Source organism: Dromiciops gliroides, chromosome 1 (genome assembly GCF_019393635.1).
Source record: "Dromiciops gliroides isolate mDroGli1 chromosome 1, mDroGli1.pri, whole genome shotgun sequence".
Taxonomy (NCBI): Eukaryota; Metazoa; Chordata; class Mammalia; order Microbiotheria; family Microbiotheriidae; genus Dromiciops; species Dromiciops gliroides.
Window position 1 is genome coordinate 622,281,412 of NC_057861.1, and position 23,755 is coordinate 622,305,166.

Genomic DNA, 23,755 nt, shown 5'->3' on the forward strand with positions numbered 1-23,755 from the left:
TCAAATCCAGCCTCAGACACTTGACATTTACTAGCTGTGTGACCCTGGGGCAAGTCACTTAACCCCAATTGCCTCCCCTCTCCCCCCAAAAAATCAATATGATAATAGCACCTACTTCATTGGGTTGTTGTAAAGATCAAATAAGATAATGTAAAATGGTACTCTGTAAACCTTAAAACGCTACATAAAGGTGAGCTGTTATTGTTATTACTAGGACTATTTGTAAAAAGCACATCTGAATACCAGAGATGGTGACTAGGCTCATCACAGATATCTATCCTCAACCAGACTCTACAGATACAGTCTACAGATTTATGATCTGGATAGAAGTTTGGCCCAGTGACTCCTGAGCTTCCTTCTGACTTTTTGATTTGAGCTAAATTACTCAACAAACTTTTTTTTTTTTTTTGCAGGGCAATGAGGGTTAAGAGACTTGGCCAGGGTCATACAGGTAGTTAAGTGTCAAGTGTCTGAGGCCAGATTTAAACTCAGGTCCTCCTGAATCCAGGGCTGGTGCTCTATCCACTGCACCACCTAGCTGCCTCTCAACAAACATTTTTAAAATGCCTTTCTCTGTCCCAAGCACTATGCTAGGAGTTAGAAATACAAAGACAAAAACAAAGTAGTCTCTGACCTCAAAAAACTTACATTCTATCAGGGCAAAGCATACAAATAAAGAAGTATATACAAAAGAAATACCTGGTGATTCTGGAGAGGTCACTAGCAGATGGGGATGAAGAAAGGCTTCAGCAGAAAGCGGTGTTTAAATTGAATTTTAAAGAAACAGGGAATTCTAAAAGGAGAATTTGAGGAAGGACTACAATCTAAGCTTGGGAGGAGCCCACTGCAAAAGAATGAAGAAGGGTGGAGGAGCAGCACTACACGTAAGGAAGAGTCAACAGTCAGAATACCAGCTTGACTGGACCAAAACACATAGAAAGGGGAGTAATGTATAATAAAGCTGGAGAGGTTGGCTGGGGTTAGATTAAAGTATATAACTGATACTGGGACAGCTAGGTGGCACAGTTAATAAAGCACCAGCCCTGGATTCAGGACATGAGTTCAAATTTGGTCTCAGACACTTGACACTTACTAGCCAGCTGTGTGACCCTGGGCAAGTCACTTAACCCTCATTGCCCTAAAAAAATAAAATATAATAAAATATAAAGTATATAACTCATCCTAAAGGCAACAGGGAGCATTAGAATTGAGATGGTTAGATATGTACTTTAGGAAGATCCCTTTAGCAGCTGTGTGGATGGACTGAAGTGGGAAGAGACTAGATTTCAGCAAAGAGACCAATAGTTCAAGCAACAGGGCCTGAAGGAGGGTGACAGCTCTGGGCAGAGAAGAGGGTAGATGCATTAGATGTTGTGGAGATAAAATGAAAAGACAGAATCAGACTGAGGTAACGTTGCATGAGGGAGAGTGAAAGGCCTCAGAGGTTGGGAACCTAGGAAACTGGAAGGATATTGGTCATTTTCACAGAGAGTGGGAAATTCATTAACAGTACATGTGGCTAATATAGTAAAAATGACAATACTACCAAAATTAATTTATTCAGTGCCACACCAATCAGACTACCTAAAAATTATTTTATAGAGCTAGAAAAAATAATAACAAAATTCATCTGGAAAAACAAAAAAATCAAAAATATCCAGGGAAATAATGAAAAAAAATTCACAGGAAGGTGGGTTAGCAGTACCAAACCTGGAGCTTTAAAGCAGCAGTCATCAAAACTATCTGGTACTGGCTAAGAAATAGAGTGGAGGATCAATGGAATAGGCTAGGCACAGGAAACGCAGTAGTAAATGACACTAGTAATGTAGTGTTTGATAAACCCAAAGACTCCAGCTTCTGGGATAGGAACTCAGTATTTGACAAAAACTGCTGGGAAAACTGGAAGATAGTATGGCAGAAATTAGGCATAGACCAACATCTTATACCTTATACTAAAATAAGGTCAAAATGGATACATGATTTAGACATAAGAGGTGATACCATAGGTAAATTAGGAGAGAAAGGAATAGTCTACCTATCAGATCTTTGGAAAGGAAAACAGTTTATGACCAAACAAGAGAAAGAGTATATTATAAAATGCAAAATGGATGATTTTGATTACATTAAATTAAAAAATTTTTGTACAAACAGAAGCAATGCATCCAAAATTAGAAAGGAGGCAGAAAGCTGGGAAACAATTCTTATGGCCAGTACTTCTGATAAAGACCTCATTTCTAAAATATATAGGGAACTAAATCAAATTTATAAGAATCCAAGTCATTCCCCAATTGAGAAATGGTCAAAGGATATGAACAGGCAGTTTTCTGATGAAGAAACCAAAGCTATCTATTCCCATATGAAAAAATGCTCTAAATCTCTAATCATTAGAGAGATGCAAATTAAAACAACTCTGAGGTACCACCTATCAGATTGGCTAAAATGACAAAAAAGGAAAATAATAAATGTTGGAGAAGCTGTGGAAAAATTGGAACACTAATGCATTGTTGGTGGAACTGTGAACTGATCCAACCATTCTGGAGGGCAATTTGAAATTATGCCCAAAGGGCGATAAAGCTGTGCATACCCTTTGACCCAGCAATACCACTTTTGGGCCTTTTTCCCAAAGAAATCATGGAAAGGGGAAAGGGACCCACATGTACAAAAATATTTATAGCTGCTCTTTATGTGGTGGCAAGGAATTGGAAGTTGAGGGGATGCCCATCAAATGGGGAATGGCTGGACAAGTTGTGGTATATGAATACAATGGAATACTATTGTGCTGTAAGAAATGATGAGCAGGAAGAGTTCAGAGAAACCTGGAGGGTCTTGCGTGGGCTGATGATGAGTGAGATGAGCAGAACCAGAAGAACACTGTACACAGTATCATCAACATTGAATGCTGATCTACTGGGATGGACTATATTCTTCTCACCAATGCAATGGTACAGAAGAGTTCCAGGGAACTCATGATAGAAGAGGATCTCCAAATCCAGGGGGGGAAAAAAAAAAAAGAACTGCGGAGTATAGATGCTGAATGAACCAACTATTTCTTTTGTTTTTGGTGCTGATGTTTTTCTATTTTGAGGTTTTTCATCATTGCTCCAATTTTTCTCTTATAACATGACTAATGCAGAAATATGTTTAATGTTATTATGTGTATATATATATATATAACCTATATCAGATTACCTGCTGTCTAGGGGAGGGGGAAGGGAGGGGAGGGAGGGAGAAAAATCTGAAATTGGAAAGCTTGTATAAACAAAAGTTGAGAACTATCTTTACATGTAACGGGAAAAAACCAAAATACTTTATTAATTAAAAAAACAAAACAAAACAGTGCATGTGATGATTCTATATCTATTCTTGTGCAAGGAGAAAAGCAAATAGGGAAACAGTTTAAAGTCAGGCAATGGCCAAAATAGAAACCAGAAGCTTAGACAATTCACAGACTAGGTAAGTAGCCTCTGAGTAGAATGTTTCAGTAGAGCACATTTGATGAAAATAAAATCTTAGAGATGAAGTGGTAATGTAACTTGGTGACAGGTTGGAATGCCCTGTTTTCTGGCCTTTATAAATAAAAACTTTTACTGCATCCTTGGGAGTAAGGTCTCTTGACCTAAGAAAACAGTAATTGCTCCATGTTCAATATGCAAGAAAAACAGTCGGCTTAAAAAAAAAAAGTTATTTGTGGACCATCTTTCTCATCCCTATTCAAAGATCCTACATTCGGAGACCAGTTCTTTATTTAGACACCTGTCTTTGAACATTTAAAAATAGGAAAATGCCACATTTTACCAAGGGCCAATCAAGAAGACAAAAAAGGCAGTAGGTTTTAAGTGCCCACCCAGTCTGTTAACAATTCCAAACTTGGTAAAAGAAAAATGCTCATGAAATGCTTGTGCCTACTTATTACTTAGTGAAAATTAACAGGGTATGGGGAAGATTGCTAGGATGAGATGCATGGAAAGGGAGCCAGAGGGTCTAATTACACAGAGTACTGAATTGGGGATTGAGAGATTAGGGTTCTAATTCCAGCTCTGTTATAGAACTCAATGTAGGGCTCTGGGCAAGTTCAGCTCTCCAGGCTCATGTTCTTATCTTTATGATCACCACAAAGCTGAGTCCATCTTTAGCTGTTTACGATTCTATGAACTATGGGTCACTAGAGGAGAGTTCAGCAAGTACAGCTCAAAATCCTACTGGGCAAAGATGGGACTTAGAAGGGATTTAAAAAACCAACCCTAAGATAAAGGTTTAGATAAAGAGTTCGTTTCAAAGGTAATGAGTCTGGAAAAGAGTCCATCATAAGGGGAAGAGAAAGAAATAGACACTATGTCTCTCAGAGGGCAATGTTTCAGTATAGTCTATGAGAGGTACTCTGGAATGGAAGAGAGGGTCCTTCTGGAGGTTAGGCTTGAGACTTTCAAGGGAAACTGTGACCGTTCAAAGGATATTTTCAGATGAAGAAATCAAAGCTATCTATAGTCAAAGGAAAAATGTTTTCATTTGTTTAAAACAGTAAACATTTTTATTAAAGTTTTGAGTTCTAAATTTTATTTTTCCTTCCCTCTCCCCTCTCTCCCCTTTCTGAGGTGGTAAGCAATCAGACATAGGTTATATACATGCAATTATGTAAAACATTACCATGTTAGTCATTTTGTATAAGAAAATGTGAATAAAAGAAAAAAAACTTAAAAAGTAAAAAATAGCATCCTTTAGTCTGTGTTCAATCAATATCAGTTCTTACTTTGGAAGTGGATGATATGATTCATCATTAGTCCTTTGGTATTGTCTTGGATTGTTGTATTGCTGAGAACAGTTAAGTCATTCACGGTTCTTTATCAAACAATATTTCTGTCACTGTGCACAATGTTCCCCTGGTTCTGCTCATTTCACTATACATCAGTTCATACAAGTCTTTCCAGGCCTTTCTGTATTTATCCTGCTTGTCATTTCCTCTATCATAATAATTCTCAACCACTATTAGAGAAATGAAAATTAAAACAACTCTGAGGTACCACCTCACACCTATATTTGACTAATATGACAAAAAAGGAAAACTATAAATGCTGGAGAGAATGTGGGACAATTGGGACACTATTGCACTGTTGGTAGAGTTGTGAACTGATTCAACCATTCTGGAGCACTATTTGGAGCTGTGCCCAAAGGGCTATAAAACTGTACATACCCTTTGATCCAACAATACCACTACTAGGTGAATATCCCAAAGAGATTTTTTTTTAAATAAAGGGAAAGAACTTGCGAAAGGGAAAAGGGTTTACTTATACAAAAATATTTATAGCAGCTCTTTTTGTAGTGGCAAAGAAGTGGAAATTAAAGGGATGCCCATAAACTGGGGAATGGCTGAAAAAGTTGTGATATGTGATTGTAATGGATACAATGCTACAAGTGCTATAAGAAATGATACCGGCCCTGGATTCAGGAGGACCTGAGTTCAAATGAGGCCTCAGACACTTGACACTTAACTAGCTGTGTGACCTTGGGCAAGTCACTTAACCCCAACTGCCTCACCAAACAACAACAACAACAAAAAAGAAATGATGAGCAGTAATTATGATGATGGTGGTGGTGATGATGGTACTTTGCTGGGCTATTGTGAAGAAAATTCTTTGTTAGGAATAAGGTACTATATAAATATTAGCTATTATTGTTGTTGCAATAATCAACCTTATGTTAAAGTACTATATAAATGTAGTTTACTATTAAAAAAAAAAAGATGAGCAGGAAGCTATCAGAAAAACCTGGAAAGACTTCCATGAAGCTGATACAAAGTGAAATGTACTGCATATAAAATAATAGTAATACTGTAAGATGATCTGCTGTGAATGACTTAGTTATTTTCAGCAGTGCAATGATCCAAGACAACTCTGAAGGACTTCTGAAAAATGCAATCCATATACAGAGGAAGAACTGATGGTACCTGAATACAGATGGAAATATATTTTGTTGTTGTTAGTTCCTTTTTCTAAAGTTTTTTTGTCTGCTATGTTTTGCACAACTGCAAATGTATAACATATCAAATTGCTTGAGTTCTTAAGGGGGTAATAGGGAGGAAGGATGAGAATTTGGAACACAGAGTTTTAAAAATCAATGTTACACGGGGCAGCTAGGTGGCACAGTGGATAGAGCACCGGCCCTGCAGTCAGGAGTACCTGAGTTCAAATCTGGCCTCAGACACTTAACACTTACTAGCTGTGTGACCCTGAGCAAGTCACTTAATCCCAATTGCCTCACTAAAAAAAAAAAAAATCAATGTTACAATTTGTTTTTGCATGTAAGGTGGGGAAAAATTCTAAATAAATAATTTTTTAAAAAAAGAAAAGAAACGATGAACAGGATGATTTCAGAAAAGCCTGACTTACACAAACTGATGCAAAGTGAAGTGAGCAGAACCAGGAGACCCACTGTAAAAAGTGACAGCAATTTTGCATGATTTAGCTAGTTTCATCAATCCAACGATCTAAGATGATTCTAAAGGACTCATGATAAAAAATGCTATCTAATTCCAGAGAAAGAACTGATGGACTCTGAATGCAGATCGAAGTACACTATTTTTCACTTTATTTTTTTCATGGTTTTTTTTTTGCCCTTTGGGTCTTCTTTCACAACATGACTAATATGTAACTATATTTTGCATGACTGTACACATATATATCAAATTGCTTACTGTCTCAGGGAGGGGGTTGAGGAAGGGAGGGAGAAAATTTGGAACTCAATATTTTTAAAGTGAATTTTAAAAATTATCTTTGCATGTAATTGAGGGAAAAAAGAAATTTACTATTAGGAAGGAGTAGAGATGTTCAGTCCTAAGATATCTATCTGCTGGTGTCCACATACAGAGAGGGGGGGGGAAATAACTTGCTTTGAATCTTGTACCCCCTTTTCAGAGGCTTGAGGAATGGCTTGGAAGAGTGTTAGATTTGTAGTCAGAGGACTTGGGTTCAAATTCCACCTCTACCATTCACTCTGTGGAACTCTGTATAAATCATTTGTCTTTGGGCCCTTCATCTCAGTTTCTTCACCTGTGAAACCAAGGGGCTGGATAACCTGTCCTTTTAAGTCCCTTCCAATTCTAAACCCCTCATCCTTTTACGCCTGGAGGACTAGTTCTTAACCATTCTTATTCCTTCAGTCTTCTTGTTCCACTCCTTTCAGGACTTCTCCACCATATCCCAGCAGCCTTCTCATCCTGAAAGATTCCTCTGCTTCTTGGGATCACTGAGTTCCCCCCAAAACTTCCATTTTGAGGAAGTCCCTAGGCCAGCCATGCTCACTTCTTTACTCCTCCTCCCTGCTCTACTCTCCTGACATAAGTATCTTGTTCCCTTCCCTTTTCAGGTCCTTTTTATATGTTGTCTTCCCTCCTTAGAATATAAGCTCTTGGAGGGCAGGGACTGTCTTTCTTTTTGCTTGTATTTGTATTTCCAGCACTTAACATAGGTCCTGGCACTTAGTAAATGCTTAACAAATGAATATTTGTTGCCTTGACTTGTTGACTTAAGGCCTCTAGTAGAACTCCTGAATCAATGGTAGATATGTTAGACATGGCCAAGAACAGGCCCCAACCTACTTTTTCATCTCCCTCTTTTTCCAGAACTACATAAAACTTAAGATGTGGCCAAATGTCCTTAACATACTCCTTCATGCATTCCAGCTTTTGCTCACATTTGCCTGAAATCCCCTCTGCCTTTAACACCTTCTGAAATCCTGGCCATTCAGTTCAAACATTTAAACAATATGCACTTTATAAAGACTAGGGGCAGCTAGGTGGCACAGTGGATAGAGCACTGGCCTTGGATTCAGGAGGACCTGAGTTCAAATCTGGCCACAGACACTTGACACTAGTTGTGTGACTCTGGCCAAGTTACTTAACCCTCATTGCTCTGCCAAAAAAAAAACCCCAAACAAACAAACAAAAAAACCCCGAATACTAGGTGTTGGGGTTTAAATAAGGAAATTAGTCCCCGCCTCATGAAGTTTATTTGCACAAATAAGTACAATACAAAATACATGATAAATGCATTAGATCAGGGAAAGCATCATGAAAAAGATGGCCTGAATAGAACTTTTAAAAGATAAGTAGGAATTCATCTAAGAGGCAGGAGGGAAGGACTATCAGGCCTAAGAAACTGCCTAGGAGAATTCCCAGAAGTAGGAAAGCACAGAACATGTTCAAAGAGCAGCAAGCTGTATAGTTTGAAGTAAGAGTGTAAGGGTCAAATATGAATTAGGCTGCAAAGGTCAGTAGCGTCAGACTGTGGAGGGCCTTAAATGCCAGACAATAGAACCTAAACTTCACTTGAGAGGCAACAGAAAGCCACCAAAGCCTTTTGGGAATGCCAGCTGGACTCATTCTCCATCAGCAGCTACCTTCCCACCCTGAAGAAACCTCCCTTTGGAAGCATAGCCTCCTGATTCATGGGTGCTCTGTCTGGTCAACCATTTTATGGGGTTCCCATCCACGCTCATTTAACGCCCAGCCTGACTCGCTCTCTGGATTCCTTCACCTCCTCACCCAAAACCTTATCCCTTCCCCTTCCCCTTCCTTCCAACTCCCTTTCTTGCCCCACTAAAATATAAGTTCCTTGAGGATAGGACTGTTTGCATGCTTGTATCTGTATCCCAGCACTTAGCACAGTTCCTGGCATACAGTAAGCACTTAATAAACACTCATCAAGAAGTGTACCACCCACCTCCTGACAGAAAGGTGATAGTCTCAGGGTACAGAATGAAACACATATTTTTTGGACATGACTGATATGGGAATTTGTTTTGTTTGACTATACATATTTGTTACAAAGGTTTTGTTTTTCTTTCCACCACCACCACCACCACCCCCAATCATGGGGAGAAAAGTGAGGAAGAAAAAACAGATTTTTGTTCATTGAAAAGAAAATTAAATTTTAAAATCAAAAATTTTTAAATGCTTCTTATCTATCTAGTGACATGACTGGATCAATGGCTAAGGTATATTAGTTTTGCAACAGTATGAAGGATAAATTGGAAGAGAATGTGAAAGCTATCGCCACAGCCTAGGTGGGAGGTAAGAAAGGGGCTCTACTCAACTAGAGGTTGAGAGAAAAGGAAAGATTCCCAAAACATGTGAGAGAGAGCTCTGACAGCACTTGGCAAATGCCTGGTTATGAGAGGTGAAGGGGAAAGAAGAATCAAAGATCACTGAAAGGTACTGAGCATAGCTGGCTGGGGAGTAGGAGTGCCATTAACAGAAAGAAGGAACAGGTTTCAGGGAATGATGAGCTCAGCTTTGGACATATAAATTTAAGAGGCCTATAAGACAGAGACAATTACTCATGTAGAAGATTGTGAAAGAGTTCAGGGCAGGGAGAGATATTTGAAGTCATCTCTGCAAGAGGTGATAGGTGAAGCTGTTGAAGTGAATTAAGATTATGAAAGGAGAAGAGAGGAAGAGGAAAGGAGGAGAGGAGGGAGAGAAGAAAAGTTCAAAAGACAGAAAACGGGGGAGTTAAGGGGGTTGGAAAGAGGAAAGGGGAGGAGCTAGGGATAGAAGAGAGATAGGAAGAAGATCAGAGTGTTTCTGAAACCAACGATGGAATATCTGAGGAAACAGAGCAAATGTTTCGGACAGACCAAGACCTAAATCACATCTGGTGACGGGGACATTAATGACCTTTGGAGAGCAGTTTCAGAAGAGAAGTGGGGAACAGGAGACAAGCCTGTCTCCATCCTTCAAAGTCTAGGATACATCTCCTGAACCTTTTTCTCTGCTCTTCAGTCTCAAAAGAGAAGAGGTTGAAGGAATAAATATGCTATCAGGCAGCAATCTTGGTAAAGTCCAAGTACAAAGTTGAAGACAACTGGATTGGTACTTAGCAAGAGACAGAGAAAAGAAGAAAGGAAGCTTGGAAGAAAGGACAAAAAAGGAAATAAAAGAGAAAAAATCCAACACACACCCCCACACAGGACCTCCACCAAGTAATATTCTCCACAATGATCATTTCAGTATGAAATCCCACTATAAAGGACTTCCTTCCTGCCCCCAATTCCTACACAACTTGTCCAAAGTCTCACAGATACTTAGTGTCAAAGGCAAGACCTGAACCCAGAACTTCTGACACTGACTGCTGCATGTTGCACTTCAGAGACAACTTGTAAAATAGGTAATAATTTTCCCAGATTCTGTCCTGGACCATTTTCTTCTCTCTCTAGGCTCTCTCCCCTAGTAATCTTATCTATCTGCACTATCTAATAACTATGATGGTGATGGCTCACATTTATATACCAATTTACAGTCTACATATATGACCTTAGTCACCCTGTAAGGTAGGCCAGGGCATATTTTACAAATAAGAAAACTGAGGCTGAGAAACTAAATGACTTCCCACTTGTACCTCAGCTTCCTCCTTTATAAAATGAGGGGATTGGTCTGACTACTCTCTAAAAAGTCCCTTCCAGTTCTAGCAGTTTGTGATTCTATTTTTTTAAACTAATAATCATTTTAATTTATAGTTCTGGGCTCCAATTTTATCCCTCCTTCCTTCCCTCCCTTCCCCCCTTCCTGAGGTGGGCAAGCAATCAGATATAGGTTATACACGAATGATTATGTAAAACATTACCATATTAGTCATTTTGTACCAGAAAACTTGAATAAAATAAATAAATGAAAGAAAGTGAAAAACAGCATGCTTCAGTCTATGTTCCATCAATAACAATTCCTTCTTTGGAGGTGGATAATACGTTCCATGTGATTCTCTTAAGACCTTTTCAGCTCTTAAAATATGGCCAAGGTCTCACTAGGTAGTGGCAGGGCTGAGCCCTGGACTCTCACTCTAACCAAGTCCTGTGGTATTTCACTATGCTTTCTCCTCTCTCCCTCAGGCCAAAGCTCCAGCTGATATACCACCTCCTCTGGACTCAGGCAACATACTCTCTCCCTTCTAGTGCACTTATTATCTGTAACACACAACAAGCATTGTACTGTTTTCTACCTGCACTATGTTGGGTGTGTTTTGTCTCCTCAATTACATGTGTTATGTTTTGTATTCAATATTATACTGACCACATACTCATGTCTTGACAGTTAGTTAGCAAGCATTAGATGCTTATATTTAAGGCACTGTGCTAAACTGAAGATACAAAGAAGGGAACTCCCTGCCCTCAAAGAGCTGACATTCTAACGAGGGAGACAACATGTAAAGAATACTCAGGAGGTAACCTCGTCCAGGAAGGTACAAAACAGACCTATAATGCTTTGTATAGACTCTCTCTCATTTGAGCTCCTTTTCTGTCATCCTACTACTTTCATTTCCTCTCCTAACATTTAGCTCATCTTGAAGAAAAACTTCTTAATAATTAGAACTATCCCAAAATAAAATGGGTGGCCCTCAGAGGAATAACAAGCTTTTGGGTTTTTTAAGTTTGCTTTATTTTTAGTCTCAAACATATCCTCATTTCTGCCACCCCCCACCCATTTTAGATTTTTTGTTTGTTTGTTTTCTACAGTTGCACACATTTTGGAATTCTGTGACATCTCCATGATGCCCCCATGCCAAGTACCTTCCCCAACCCCTTTTGTTTGCTGTCTTCCTCCATCAGACTATAAACTCCTAGAGGGCAGAGACTATCTTTTTCATATTTGCATCCCCAATGCTTAACACAGTACCTAGGAAATAGAAAGCACTTAATATTTATTAACTATCACAAATTTAACATCAAATAAAATGGGCATTTCTATATACACAGTAGAATGGGAGGTTACAAATGAAAATGCAGATCTCCATTATGTAAGATTACTTTTCTTTTTAATATAATTTATCACTTCTTTATAGCACTGCTTCATCAATGGTCCTCTGGAATCATGGTTGGTGACATTGGAATCCATACATCTTTCAAAGTTGTTTATCTTTAGAAATGGTTACAGTATAAACTATCTTCCTGATCCTGTTCACTATGCTGCATCAGTTCATAAGTCTTCCCAGTTTTCTCTAAAATTGCCCCTTTTATAATTTTTCAAGGCACAATACTATAGTATTCCATACATTCATTATACTATAATTTGTTCATCTATTCCCCAATTGATGGGTACCTCCTCAGTTCCCAGTTCCTTAGTATGACAAAAAGAGATGCTATAAATATTTGTATATGTATGGATCCTTTCTCTCTCTTTGATTTCTTTGGGATATATGTGTGGTCATATATGTGATACATGTATTGCTGGGTCAAAAGGCACATTCATTATTTAGTGACTTTTATGGCATGTTCCAAAATGCTTTCCAGAATGACTGAATCAATTCACTGCTCCAACAGCAGTCCATTAACACGCCTGCTTTCCCACAAGGATGGCGAATTTCTCATATTGCAGTATGTTCCATCAACAATTGGACAACCAAATTGTCAGGGGTATCATAGAGACAATGCTATCTATGGTAATAAAAAGAAGTTCCACTTGCAAAAACAAAATACTGTGCAAATTAGATCAAAGGATCCTAGATTTAGAGCGGGAAATAACTTCAAAGATTATCTAATCCAACCCCCTCATTTTACAGATGAGGAAAATCTCTTCTGTACCATCTAACTGTTAGGCCCAGAGAAATTAAATGATTTCGTGAAGGTCATAAACACAGTACATGGCAGGGCTGTGATTCAAACTGAAGTTCTCCACCATATAAGACAAATGAATCTTTACCAATTAATTCTAAACTTTTGTCTCATTCCCCAGGAAAGTGATAGTCCAAAAAAACCCTACCCCCAAACTAAAAGGTAATGTCTTTAAAGTAATGTACTTGGTATTAGAATTCACGATAGGAGGGGTAACATGATGGAAATAAGGAAAATTACATGTTTTTGGTTAAGGTTATTATGTGGGTAAGAAATAATTATCTAGCTATAAATATTATCCACGTGTAGTTTTTTCATGTGATCTGAATATTAACAAATGAACTATCTTAGTACCATCCTATACAACATCCAAAATTTTATTTAGTATGGTAGAAAACATGAATAATTTAAGATGATAAACATCTACTAGTTTTCTCACAAACAGCCTTACTCTTAAATCTCATCCCAGCACACTTAAAGAGTACATTCATCTGCAATAAACACAATTTAAAATTTGAGTCCCAGCAAAACAAATAACAGTACACAGAAAATTAAAACAGATCATAAACAAATAAAAATGGTAAGAGGACATCATTATTCATGGGAGAGTTTTCACAACAGTTTCCAAGTTTTTTATATAAAGGTAGCAGTCAGGTATAGTAAAACTACTGTTATTCACAGCTCATATTTGGATAACACTTTACAATTCACAGGGCAAATCCCCCCCCAAAAGCCTTTTTTTCCAAATCAGGAATAGATATGACAATATTATTCCCATTTCGGTAATGTAAAAAAAGACTGGTTTAAGTGACTTGCTTATGAGCACAACTATGAATGACTTAGCTAGTCTCAACAATGCAATGATCCAAGACAATTCCAAAGGACTCATGATGAAAAATGCTATCTACATGCAAAGACAGAACTTCTAGAATCTGAATGCAGACAGAAGTATACTTTTTTAACCTTCTTTATTTTTCCTGGGTTTTTTTTTGGGGGGGGGGGCGGATGTTTTACATGACTACACATGTATAATCTATATCAAATTGCTTGCCTTCTCAATAAGGGGAAAGGAGAAAATGTATAACTCAAAAATTTTAAAATGAATGTTAAAAATTATTTTTATATATTATTGGAAAAATAATAAAATATAATAGAAAAAAGATATCCAAGAACTATAGGAAATTAAAAAATAAGGGATTTGGACAAGATGATCACTAAGGTTCTTAGGTATTAGGATTCTTAGGTATTAGGATTCTTAGGTATTCCTACCATAAGACAGAAAGTGTTCACATGACCTTGCAAGACACTCAATTTAATTTTGGTTACACCAACCTTTCAAAAATCCACTAGTACAGGAGCTCTTAACCTGGGGTCCATAAAGTTGTTTTTCTAAAAATATGCTGATAAACTGTGGCTCAATATAATGGGTTTCCTTCATAAACCTATGTATTTTATTTTATGCACTAAAGAACATGAATCTAAGGAAGAATCCATAGGCTTCCCCAGAATAGGCTTCCCAAAAAAGATGAACTGGAATAGGAGTTCTGAGGATCTTCTTACATGTAACCATTTCACCGTGGCATATTCTGATGAGTTCTATTAACTAGAAGCACTGGTTTTCCTATGAAAACATGATGAATTTGAATGAAACAAAGAATTATGACATGTTAGAGAGATGGAAGAAACCCTAGAAATCATTTCTTTACTCTCCTTATCTTAAAGATAAGGAAACTGAGGCTAAGAAGGGAAATGATTTGCCCAAGATCAAATACTGTATCCCTCACAGGTGGGATGGCCCATGCTGGTACTTAAGTAAGGAATCACCAATTTTGAAGGGAAGATTCCTTCTCCTAAAGGAGTAAACATAGAAGCATAGCTGCAACCAAAATGTGATACAAAACAGGATCATAAAAAACCTGAGATAAGGACTTGTCAGTAGCTGGGTTTCTCACAAGGCAAAAAAAAAAAAAAAAATCCGAAGCCCTGAGATGAAACTGGAAAGCCAGGGACAAAAGCTGGGGAGTTCCGTGTGCAATCTTGGAGGCTGGCAAAATTACTAACACAACTAGCCTCCCAAATTTTGGCCTCTCCCCAATACCCTACCCTAGACCATGTCCTTCTCATGGGCTGATTCCACAGTGCTTCCTGCCAACCGAGCTGGCCAGAGGCTATGATACTACAGATTAGAACCCATTTCCAGTACTCTTTCTACTATACTATGCTGTTTTGAATAAATGAGTGGTAAGCGGCAAGCTCTCCTGTACCACCCTTTCTTAGTGCCTGAGATACTTCTAGGCAAGGGGTGGGGGAAAGGGGCATCTCAATATCCCTCAAATTATATACTATGAGAACAACCAACTACTCTAACCTCTTCTTAGCCCTGGAGGAGTATGGGAAGGGGACACCCTTCATATACCATCCAAATGTAATGGAACCTTCTTGGAGGGAAATCAGGGCACTGTGTTGGCCTGGCCTCCCTCACTGGGCTGGGTCAAGTAGGAGACGGGGGAGGGAAAAGTTGGAGGGAGAAGAGCAGGGGTGAGAGCTCTTTGGATCAAGTTAAAAGAAATTAGTGCTTGGATCCAAAGAAAACTGGCAAAGTTGATTTGAGTGTGCCAAGTACACAAATTCCTGACAAAATAATGCCCTATTCGTGAAGGACATCCAATGTTTGGCAGCAGGACTTGGGGTCTCTGTTGGAGTGTTCTACTGTGACTGTTCCCAGAGTGCCAGACTTTAAAAAAGGATCTTATCCAAACTGAGTGATTCAATCAAGGTACTTTTACAAAAAGCACAGGCACAACACACATTCTTCTCCCTCCGTTAAATGCCTGAAAAGCAAAGAAAGAAAAATAAATGTCACCCAGGACAAGTGGTTTTTTGCAAAGTTGATGAATAAGAAAACAAACCCTGGTCGCTGGATAATACTACTTTCCCTTGTGAAGAAAGCATTTGGGAGTTACAAAGTGCCATGGAAATAGTTATTCAGGGCCATTTCCATCTTGGGCCAATTGTTTAAATAACCTTAGGCATCCTACTGCACTGCTGGTTGTGAGTCTGGCTACTATATAAAGAGTGAAATTAAACCTGTGGGTGAGTTGTTGGTTTAAATGGAAGAAGTCAGGCAACAGTAGACTCATGTTTCAGAAAACCCTATCTAACCCCCTGCTATCCACTAGTCAAGAGCCAAACAAAGGGGCAGACTAGGGAGAAGACACCTTCATCTTCCTCCTTCTTCCTTTTCAAACTTGGCTATATCCATCTGTGTTTATCTGAGGTCACACTCAGTTACAGTTTATACTCACTTAGAGCTACATGAATGTTTAGTAGAAATATGGACTACAAATTGGCACCTGATCTTTAGGTAAACTTTTGGATTGAAAGTATTCTTAAGGCCCCCACCCCACACCTCCAACCAGGGGTATACATCTGTATAAATGTCTTTTACAAATTCCTCATAAACCAGAAGTTACTACTCAAATTATAAGGAAAGTGACTATAAAGGCCCAAATGGAGGCCAAACTTTTCCTGAAAAACTAGACTGCTTAAGATTCAATTGCAGGGGCAGCTAGGTGGCACAGTGGATAAAGCACCAGCCCTGGATTCAGGAGGACTTGAGTTCAGATCCAGCCTCAAACATTTGACACTTATTGTCCTGCCCCCCCCCCAAAAGACTCAATTGTGGCATAGCATCAGCATTACATTTCAAATATACCGATTTCTCTTTATTCCTTTATAAAAAATACCTCCATGAGGGGTGAGACATGTGATGGCAGGAAGAGTGCTGGGTTCAAATCCCAGCTGTGTGATCTTGGCCAAATCACTTTACTTCATTCCCAGGTCCCTCAGTATCTACCTTGCTGCTCCCTTGGAGCTTCAGAGAGGAAGGCAACTTAGAGGCCTTCAGTATAAATGCATGTAATAAAGGGACAGTCTACTTTCAGACCATCCAGGGGCTTTCACAGGCACAGCGCTCAGATATTTTCAACTGGTTTCACTAAAACACAAAGTTGGCAAAAAACAATGCTATAGAAGGGAAGTTCAAGGCAGTGTTAAAAGTAGTTTTCTGGGTATACCATAAACTTGAAAATGGATCTGAGGTGGGAGGACTAGGAATGTGGAACAATGCATTTATTATTGAAATTGATTGATGTGCTAATTTTGATGTACTTTTTAAAAATAATTTTTAAAAATTCTTTGTTAAAAAATAAAAATAATAAAACAGGCCTATGCAGAGTCCAGAAAATTTAAAAAGGAAACAAAGTACCAGGGTAGGCCTGAGTAGAGCCGGATAGGTGTCAAGGAATGGTCTGAATATCAACATGGTGAGTGGATAGAGGTCTGGGTCTGTTGTCAAGAAGACCTGAGTTCAAATCTGGCCTCAGACACTTACCAGCTATGTGACTTAACCTCTGTTTGCCTTAATCCACTAGAGAAGGAAATGGCAAACCACTCCAGCAACCTTGCCAAAGAAAACCCTATTGTCAGTATTGGTGTGCTATGGTCCACAGGGTCACAGAGAGTCAGACATGACTGAACAGCATGGTCAAGGCAATTTTGGGTGGGCTATACATAAAGATTTTCTCCAGGAAACAAGATCCCTAAATTAATGCCCTGTATTATCTTCATTTGAACATGATACTATATGAATAGACACTAGACAGGCATTCCACATTCAAAAGCTAAATTCCTAAAAAGGTAAAGTGATTATGACTGTACTATAAACAGCCTTGTGACACACTTAGTGGTTCTTTGCTTAAGTATTTAAAAGTGGCTGAATGTGATGTCATTGAAGAAAATTCCCAAATTTGAGACTCAAAATTTTTAGAGTTTAAAGAGGAAACTTTAGATATCATCTAGTTCAAATTTGTTTTATGGATGAGAAAACTGAGGCCCTGAGGCAATAACTTCTATATACATTGAGAGAAAAATGCATCCTTCAATCAAAGAAATATAAATTTGACTATAATAAAGACACTTTGATCACAGCAGGAAAGAAATTAAAATTGACATACATGAGACAATATACTGCTGTTTTCCATCTCTATATTCCTAGCAACTAACACACTATATTACTTGTAGGTGATCTGCTAAGTTTCTTTATCAAAATGAAATTACCATACCAATCAGAGTATAGGCCACCACTAAATAAAGCCTGTATCCCTGAAACAAGTTCTCAATGAAAAGGAAAGGAAAATGCATACAAAAGTATACTGAGGGGGGCTAGGTGGCACAGTGGATAAAGCACCAGCCCTGGATTCAGAAGGACCTGAGTTCAAATCCAGCCTCAGACACTTGACACTTACTAGCTGTGTGACCCTGGGCAAGTCAATTAACCCCAATTGCCCCACCCCACCCCCAAAAAGTATACTGAAAAACCAATGACTAGATAGCCAAAAGAGAGATGTAAGAAGGAAAAGAGTATTTGGACCAATGTAGTCATTTGAAGAAAGTAGCCACTGACCAATTAAAGCTCAACAAAAATGTTGCTGGGATGAAGTAGTGACCGTATGTTGTTCAGACTCCCAGCGAATTCTTTTCAGAGAACAACAATCATGCCAAATCTTTTACAAAGTGAAAATTTTATTTCTGACAAGTATGTTCTGATAGTTAATGTTTTCCATTCTCAATATTTTCCCAAATGACGCTAGCTCTGGAACATAAAGTGCTAATTGCTTCTAAATACACCAGAAGAGATAATATTTGATTTTTAGTGATGAGGGCCATACAAATAGAACAGAATGAGGGAAAGATTAACTTGTTTGTTTATTTAATAGGTAGCTTAGAATGCTGAATTGGAAGTCAGAGAACCTGCATTTGAACTTCAGTTCTGCCAATGACTAACTCTGGGCAAGTCACACTCCCCAATCTGGAGAGGACAGTTCTCTCATCTGCAAAATGAGCAGAGTAGCCAGGTGATCTCTGGAGTCTTTTGCACTCACTGCCTTGATTTGTCCTGTACTACTGAAACTATCCTTTCCAAGGTTTCAATGACTTTTATTCTGAACTCTTTGAAGCATTTGACACTCACCCAGCCCATTCCTTTTTTTTCCCCAGCCTGATATCCTCTCTCTCCTCCCATGCCTTCTGTAAATAAGGCAATGCCATTTTTCTTCTCCTCCTTCTCTAATCACTCTCATTTTCCAGATGACTCTCCTGCCCCTTAAATGTGGCTATGCTTAAAGGGTCTGTTATGCCCCTCTTCTTTGAACTCTTTTATCGGTGATCTTGTATACTCCCAAAGCTTTAGTCCTCCTCCCCCACCCCTCACCAGCTTTTAATGGTCAAAAGCTGAAGTTTTGGGGGGTTTTGACTGTTTTCTCTTGCAACTAGCTAATATGGGAATTTTTCCATGACTACTCATGTATAACTTATTTTGAATTGCTTGAGTTCTTGTGGGTGGGGGTTGGGAATGGAGGGAGGAAGAGAAGTTGGAACACAAAGTTTTAAAAAAATTGATGTTGAAATTTGTTTTTACATATATTTTGGAAAATAAAATTCTATTCAAAGCAAAAAAAATTAAAAAATTTTTTAAAATAAAAATAAAAAAGCTACAGTCAAGTATTTGCAGCTGCCTGCTGGACATCTCCACCTTGAAGTCCTCTTGGCACTGCAAACTCAACATTTCAAAAACTGAAATTATCTCCTCCTCAAAACCAGGCCCTATTCTCAGGTACTTGGGGCTGTAACCTCTTTGACATCTACTCCCAATCAGTTGTATTCTACCTCTGTAATATCTCTTGTATTTTTCTCTTACTACATTATACTTCTCCTACAATCAAGCCAGTTCAGCCAGTCAATCAACTAGTGCTTACTAAGTTCCTGCTATGTGTCAGGCACTATGATAAGCACTGAGTTCAGGCCCTCATGTCTTCTTAGCTAGACTATACTAATAATAGCCTCCTAAATGGTTTTCTTGCCCCAATTTCTCCCATCTTCAAATTGCTGCACATGTAATCCTTGGAAATATACTACTGCCACTATGGCTGTGTCACAGGGAGGAAGAGTGGCTTAGTGAAAAGACTGAACTTAAGGTCACCAGATCCAAGCTCTATACCAGTCCTGTTACTGGCTATGTGACCATAAGCAAATGACTTCTCTGTGTGCCTGTTCTCTCACCTGGAACATGACAGGACTGGACTTGATAAAACTTAAGGTCCTCTTCAGTTCTTCTATGCTCAAAAACCTTCAGTGACTCCCTATTATTAATCCCTGCCATTACCTTACCTGTCCTTTAGCGGCATACCAAACTTCTGTTCATATACTCTAATAAAGCTTGAGAAACTTATTTACCATCAGTTATATACCCTTTGTATTCTCCTACTCCAAATTCTCAGGCACTACTTGGAGCTTCCTTTTACTCTTCCCCAACCATGTGGTTTTCCTCCTTCCAAACTGCTCAAGGTTCTGTCTCCTTCTAAAAGCCCAATCACTTGCTCTGTTACTCACCACTCAAGAATCCAAGACAAAATGATCCTAATATGAACGTAACAACTACTGATTGCACAATACCCTTTGCACATAGGTAGCAGCAAAAAGAACAACGGATTGTGGAAAATAGACACCAGTGGCCACCAAATTGTATTGGGAGCAATGTCACATAAACTCCTTTGACTATTACACAGATTTATCCTGAGATATATAAAGATACAGCAAGGTTGAAATCATTACTGCAGATAAAACTAGGCACTCAGCAAGAACAGCATGATGCTTTGCAGTCTAGTCAAATCCTAATTTAAGCATAACTATATTTTGCCATAGTAAATTCTCACTCCACATGAGAATTTTTCACATCTAGTCAATCATAAACATACTGTTGCTAAGCAGCTTTTATATATTATAGCCAAAGATATCACCATGCACAATTATTTACTATCTTCTGTGTGGGAGTGTATCTAAAATAAACACTGTGCCAAATTTGTGTAAAGTTACAATTGGCACAGACCAAAAATCTGTAACCTGGCTTTTTAAAAAATGGACAAATTCTAGAGATATACTCAATAACCCCTTTATTAGGTACTTGCTATTTGCAAGGTACTGTGTATCTCTCCCAGTGTCTGAGGAGGGATACTAAAACTAGATAGATCTTAACTCTGACTTTGTTATGTGCCTATAAAGGCTTGAAGGCAAACTTTTAAACTGGCTTCATAAAAACATGATGTTTGGTCAAAACAGCACTGAAGGGCAAGTAGTTTCACAACAACAATGGAAACAAGAGTAAGCCATATAGGAACCCTTAACAGACTGGGGCTCAAGATCTCTCTCAAACTGTCACTAAACATCTAACTTGCACCTTGGCAACTGGCTAAAATGATGTTATTGCAAAATTTCAAGACAGCTGGATTTGGTCATTGTATATTGATGGATTTGGTCATCACATGTTATTGAAAAATGATGCTAGCCAGGGTTATGTCTTGATGTTTGAGATCCCCTGGATGAGATATTTCAAGGCCAATAAAGTAGGGGACCATTTGGCCTACGTTTCTTAGAGAACATCATTTTCTTTGCTTTCACTATAGCTAATAAAAAAATCCCAGAGCAGAATATAACACAGCATATGGGAAAGAGAGTTACAGAAAGGAGTAACTTTTAGGCAGAAAAATGCAGTGGGAAAAGTATTAGATTTGAACTTAAAGGACCTGAGTTAAAAATCCTAGCTTTGCTGCTTACTATCTGTAATACCCTTGGGCAAGTCCCTTAACCCTTCTCTGACTCAATTTTTACATTTGTAAAATGACAGAGGTTAGAAGAGATGTATTAAATTTCCTTCCAGCTCTGAATCTTATATTACTGGGGACAGATTTGTTCATTTGTAAAGATTATTGAGTTTAATATCCTTCATTTGATAGAACAGACAAGACAGAAGTTGGTATGGTGGGAAATAACCTGGATTCTGAATCAGAAGCCAGGCCTGGTTTGAGTGCCAACTCTGATACTTTACCAGGACAAGTCACTTGGTCTCTCTGAGATTTAAATTTCTTCCTTTATAAAAATGAGTGTTATGATGCTCGCAACAGTTATCTCATAGGGTTGTTATAAAGAATTTCTCTGTAAAGGGCTACAGAAAGGGGAGTTGACATATCAGTTTCATGGTTTCTAATAATGAGAATTGCAATTAGCTCCCATACTTCCATAATGTGGTTTATAGGATTTATTCCATGACACCAAAGGCATACACTACATTTTCTGAACTTGAAGTCAGAAGACTCAAAGCTCTACAGGCTCTACCACTAACTAGTTATGTGGGTAAACTTTAATACAGGTAAAGTGCCACACAAATGTCAGTTATTGTTGGCTCTATATTCTCAAAGTGAGTTCAATGTGATTAAAACATTTTTATTTTTCCTTTATGTTCTGTTTCCTTTCAAATTCTTTTTGGATCAATGCCACTCAAAAGCCTCAACACTTCTAGTACTCACATGTCTCTATCAGAAACTATGTTCCATTAGTTGTGATATTTCTACAGGCTGAATCTTGGGAGTCACATTTGTTTCTCTGCCCAGTCTGTTAAAATGGATATACATACCATTTGGAATAAATGAATTCTTCTTAATAGATACATTTTAAGTTTGCATTATCATCAGGCATTCCAATTTCTCTTTGCAAATATCAGATTAAATACCACTACACTGAATGAACTTACCCCATTAAATCTGGTATAAAACAAGAGAACAAGAAATTCATAAAATAATATTTCCTAAGAATTTGGCAGAGGAAACAAGTCTATATGACAGTTTGTTTTCAAGTTTATAGTGGAGCAAAGTTCTTAAAGACAAGCAAATCATATGCCTGAAAACATAGGTCCCTCTAAATAGTCCAGTTCAACCCCCTCATTTTTCAAGTGAGGAAACTCAGGTTCATAGAGGTAAAATATTTGCCCAACATCAAACATTTCATTAAGGCCAGACCTAGAAAGGTGGTGTGACTCCCAATTTTTTTTTCATGACACTGATTTGAGACATAAACTTCACACCTCTCTTGCCTTCCACCATATGCCTTCTTGAGATCTTTTACAAGTGCTGACAAAGAAAACCTCTGATGAATTTCAGGCCTCTCTCTGTTCTCTTAGAAATATAGATAACAGCTTTCATCAGTAAGTACCTAGAATTCTAGAAATCGGGCAAGCCCTTCCAGCAAATCTCAAAATTTGGCAGAAAGTGGGGCGGCTAGGTGGTGTAGTGGATAGAGCACCGGCCCTGTATTCAGGAGGACCTGAGTTCAAATCCGCCTCAGACACTTAATACTTACTAGCTGTGTGACCCTGGGCAAATCACTTAACCCCAATTGCCTCACCAAAAAAAAAAAAAATTTGGCAGAAAGTGAATAATATATACATTATCTACAACAATGTTAATTTAGATTACTAAAAAGACAAACTGAGTAACTTAAAAAAATAAGAGAATAAAGAAACATTAAGGGAGGGGAAAGGAGTAAGACAAGTTAATAGGGTAGAATGTTGATAGACCTTGTTTACTATAGTATAGGATGCTTTTGCATAACTGAATTTTTCTTGTTAAGTGGAAAAGTTCAATCAAACGGGTGGGAAAGGGTGAGTATTTAAGGAAATTGCTATTATGTAAAAGTGAAAGGCATCAATTTAAAAAATTAATCAGATGTGAAGATTAAGGGACCCTAGATCCAAAGGCAGAAATAGATAGACTGGGTCCTTTCACATGCTCTGTCCATCACTAGAAAACACTTGATTGTAAGCAAATGCTTACAGATGACCTGGTGAAGCTGACCCAGGTCAGGTAGAAGACTAAAGCAAGACTAGCAATCTCCAGAGTTTGAGTTCGGTCTAGTTTTAAGTTTCACAAACAATCCTACTGCTTCAGTATCAGGCTCTCAAATTGTAGTTTTAATAAGGGATCTTTCTTTTCAGAAACATGATATAATCTCACTTGCACAAAAAAAAAAGGTCAGAACTGTTCTAGTAATCAGGTCCCTAATTCTATTCATTAATTTCAATAGAAAATTTTACTTTACTTGAACAGTATTCTATCCCTCCCGTACCATGCTAATTACAGAGGTACACTCTCTATTCACCAGAATGACAGTAAAACAAGATTCTGGACTGACATTGAACTCCTCTGGTAGCAACCAACGTGAACCTTTAAGTGGCCCCTAAATTCAGTCTAACAGACAATTTACTTTCTTC

The 23,755-nt window shown here is 38.2% G+C and overlaps 1 protein-coding gene across 2 annotated transcripts in view; it reads right to left on the reverse strand.

Moving 5' to 3' along the window:
• Positions 1–23,755, reverse strand: part of NAA60 (N-alpha-acetyltransferase 60, NatF catalytic subunit) — a 60,722-nt gene that overhangs the window by 36,020 nt on the left and 947 nt on the right. The gene's annotated exons all lie outside the window — the stretch shown is intronic.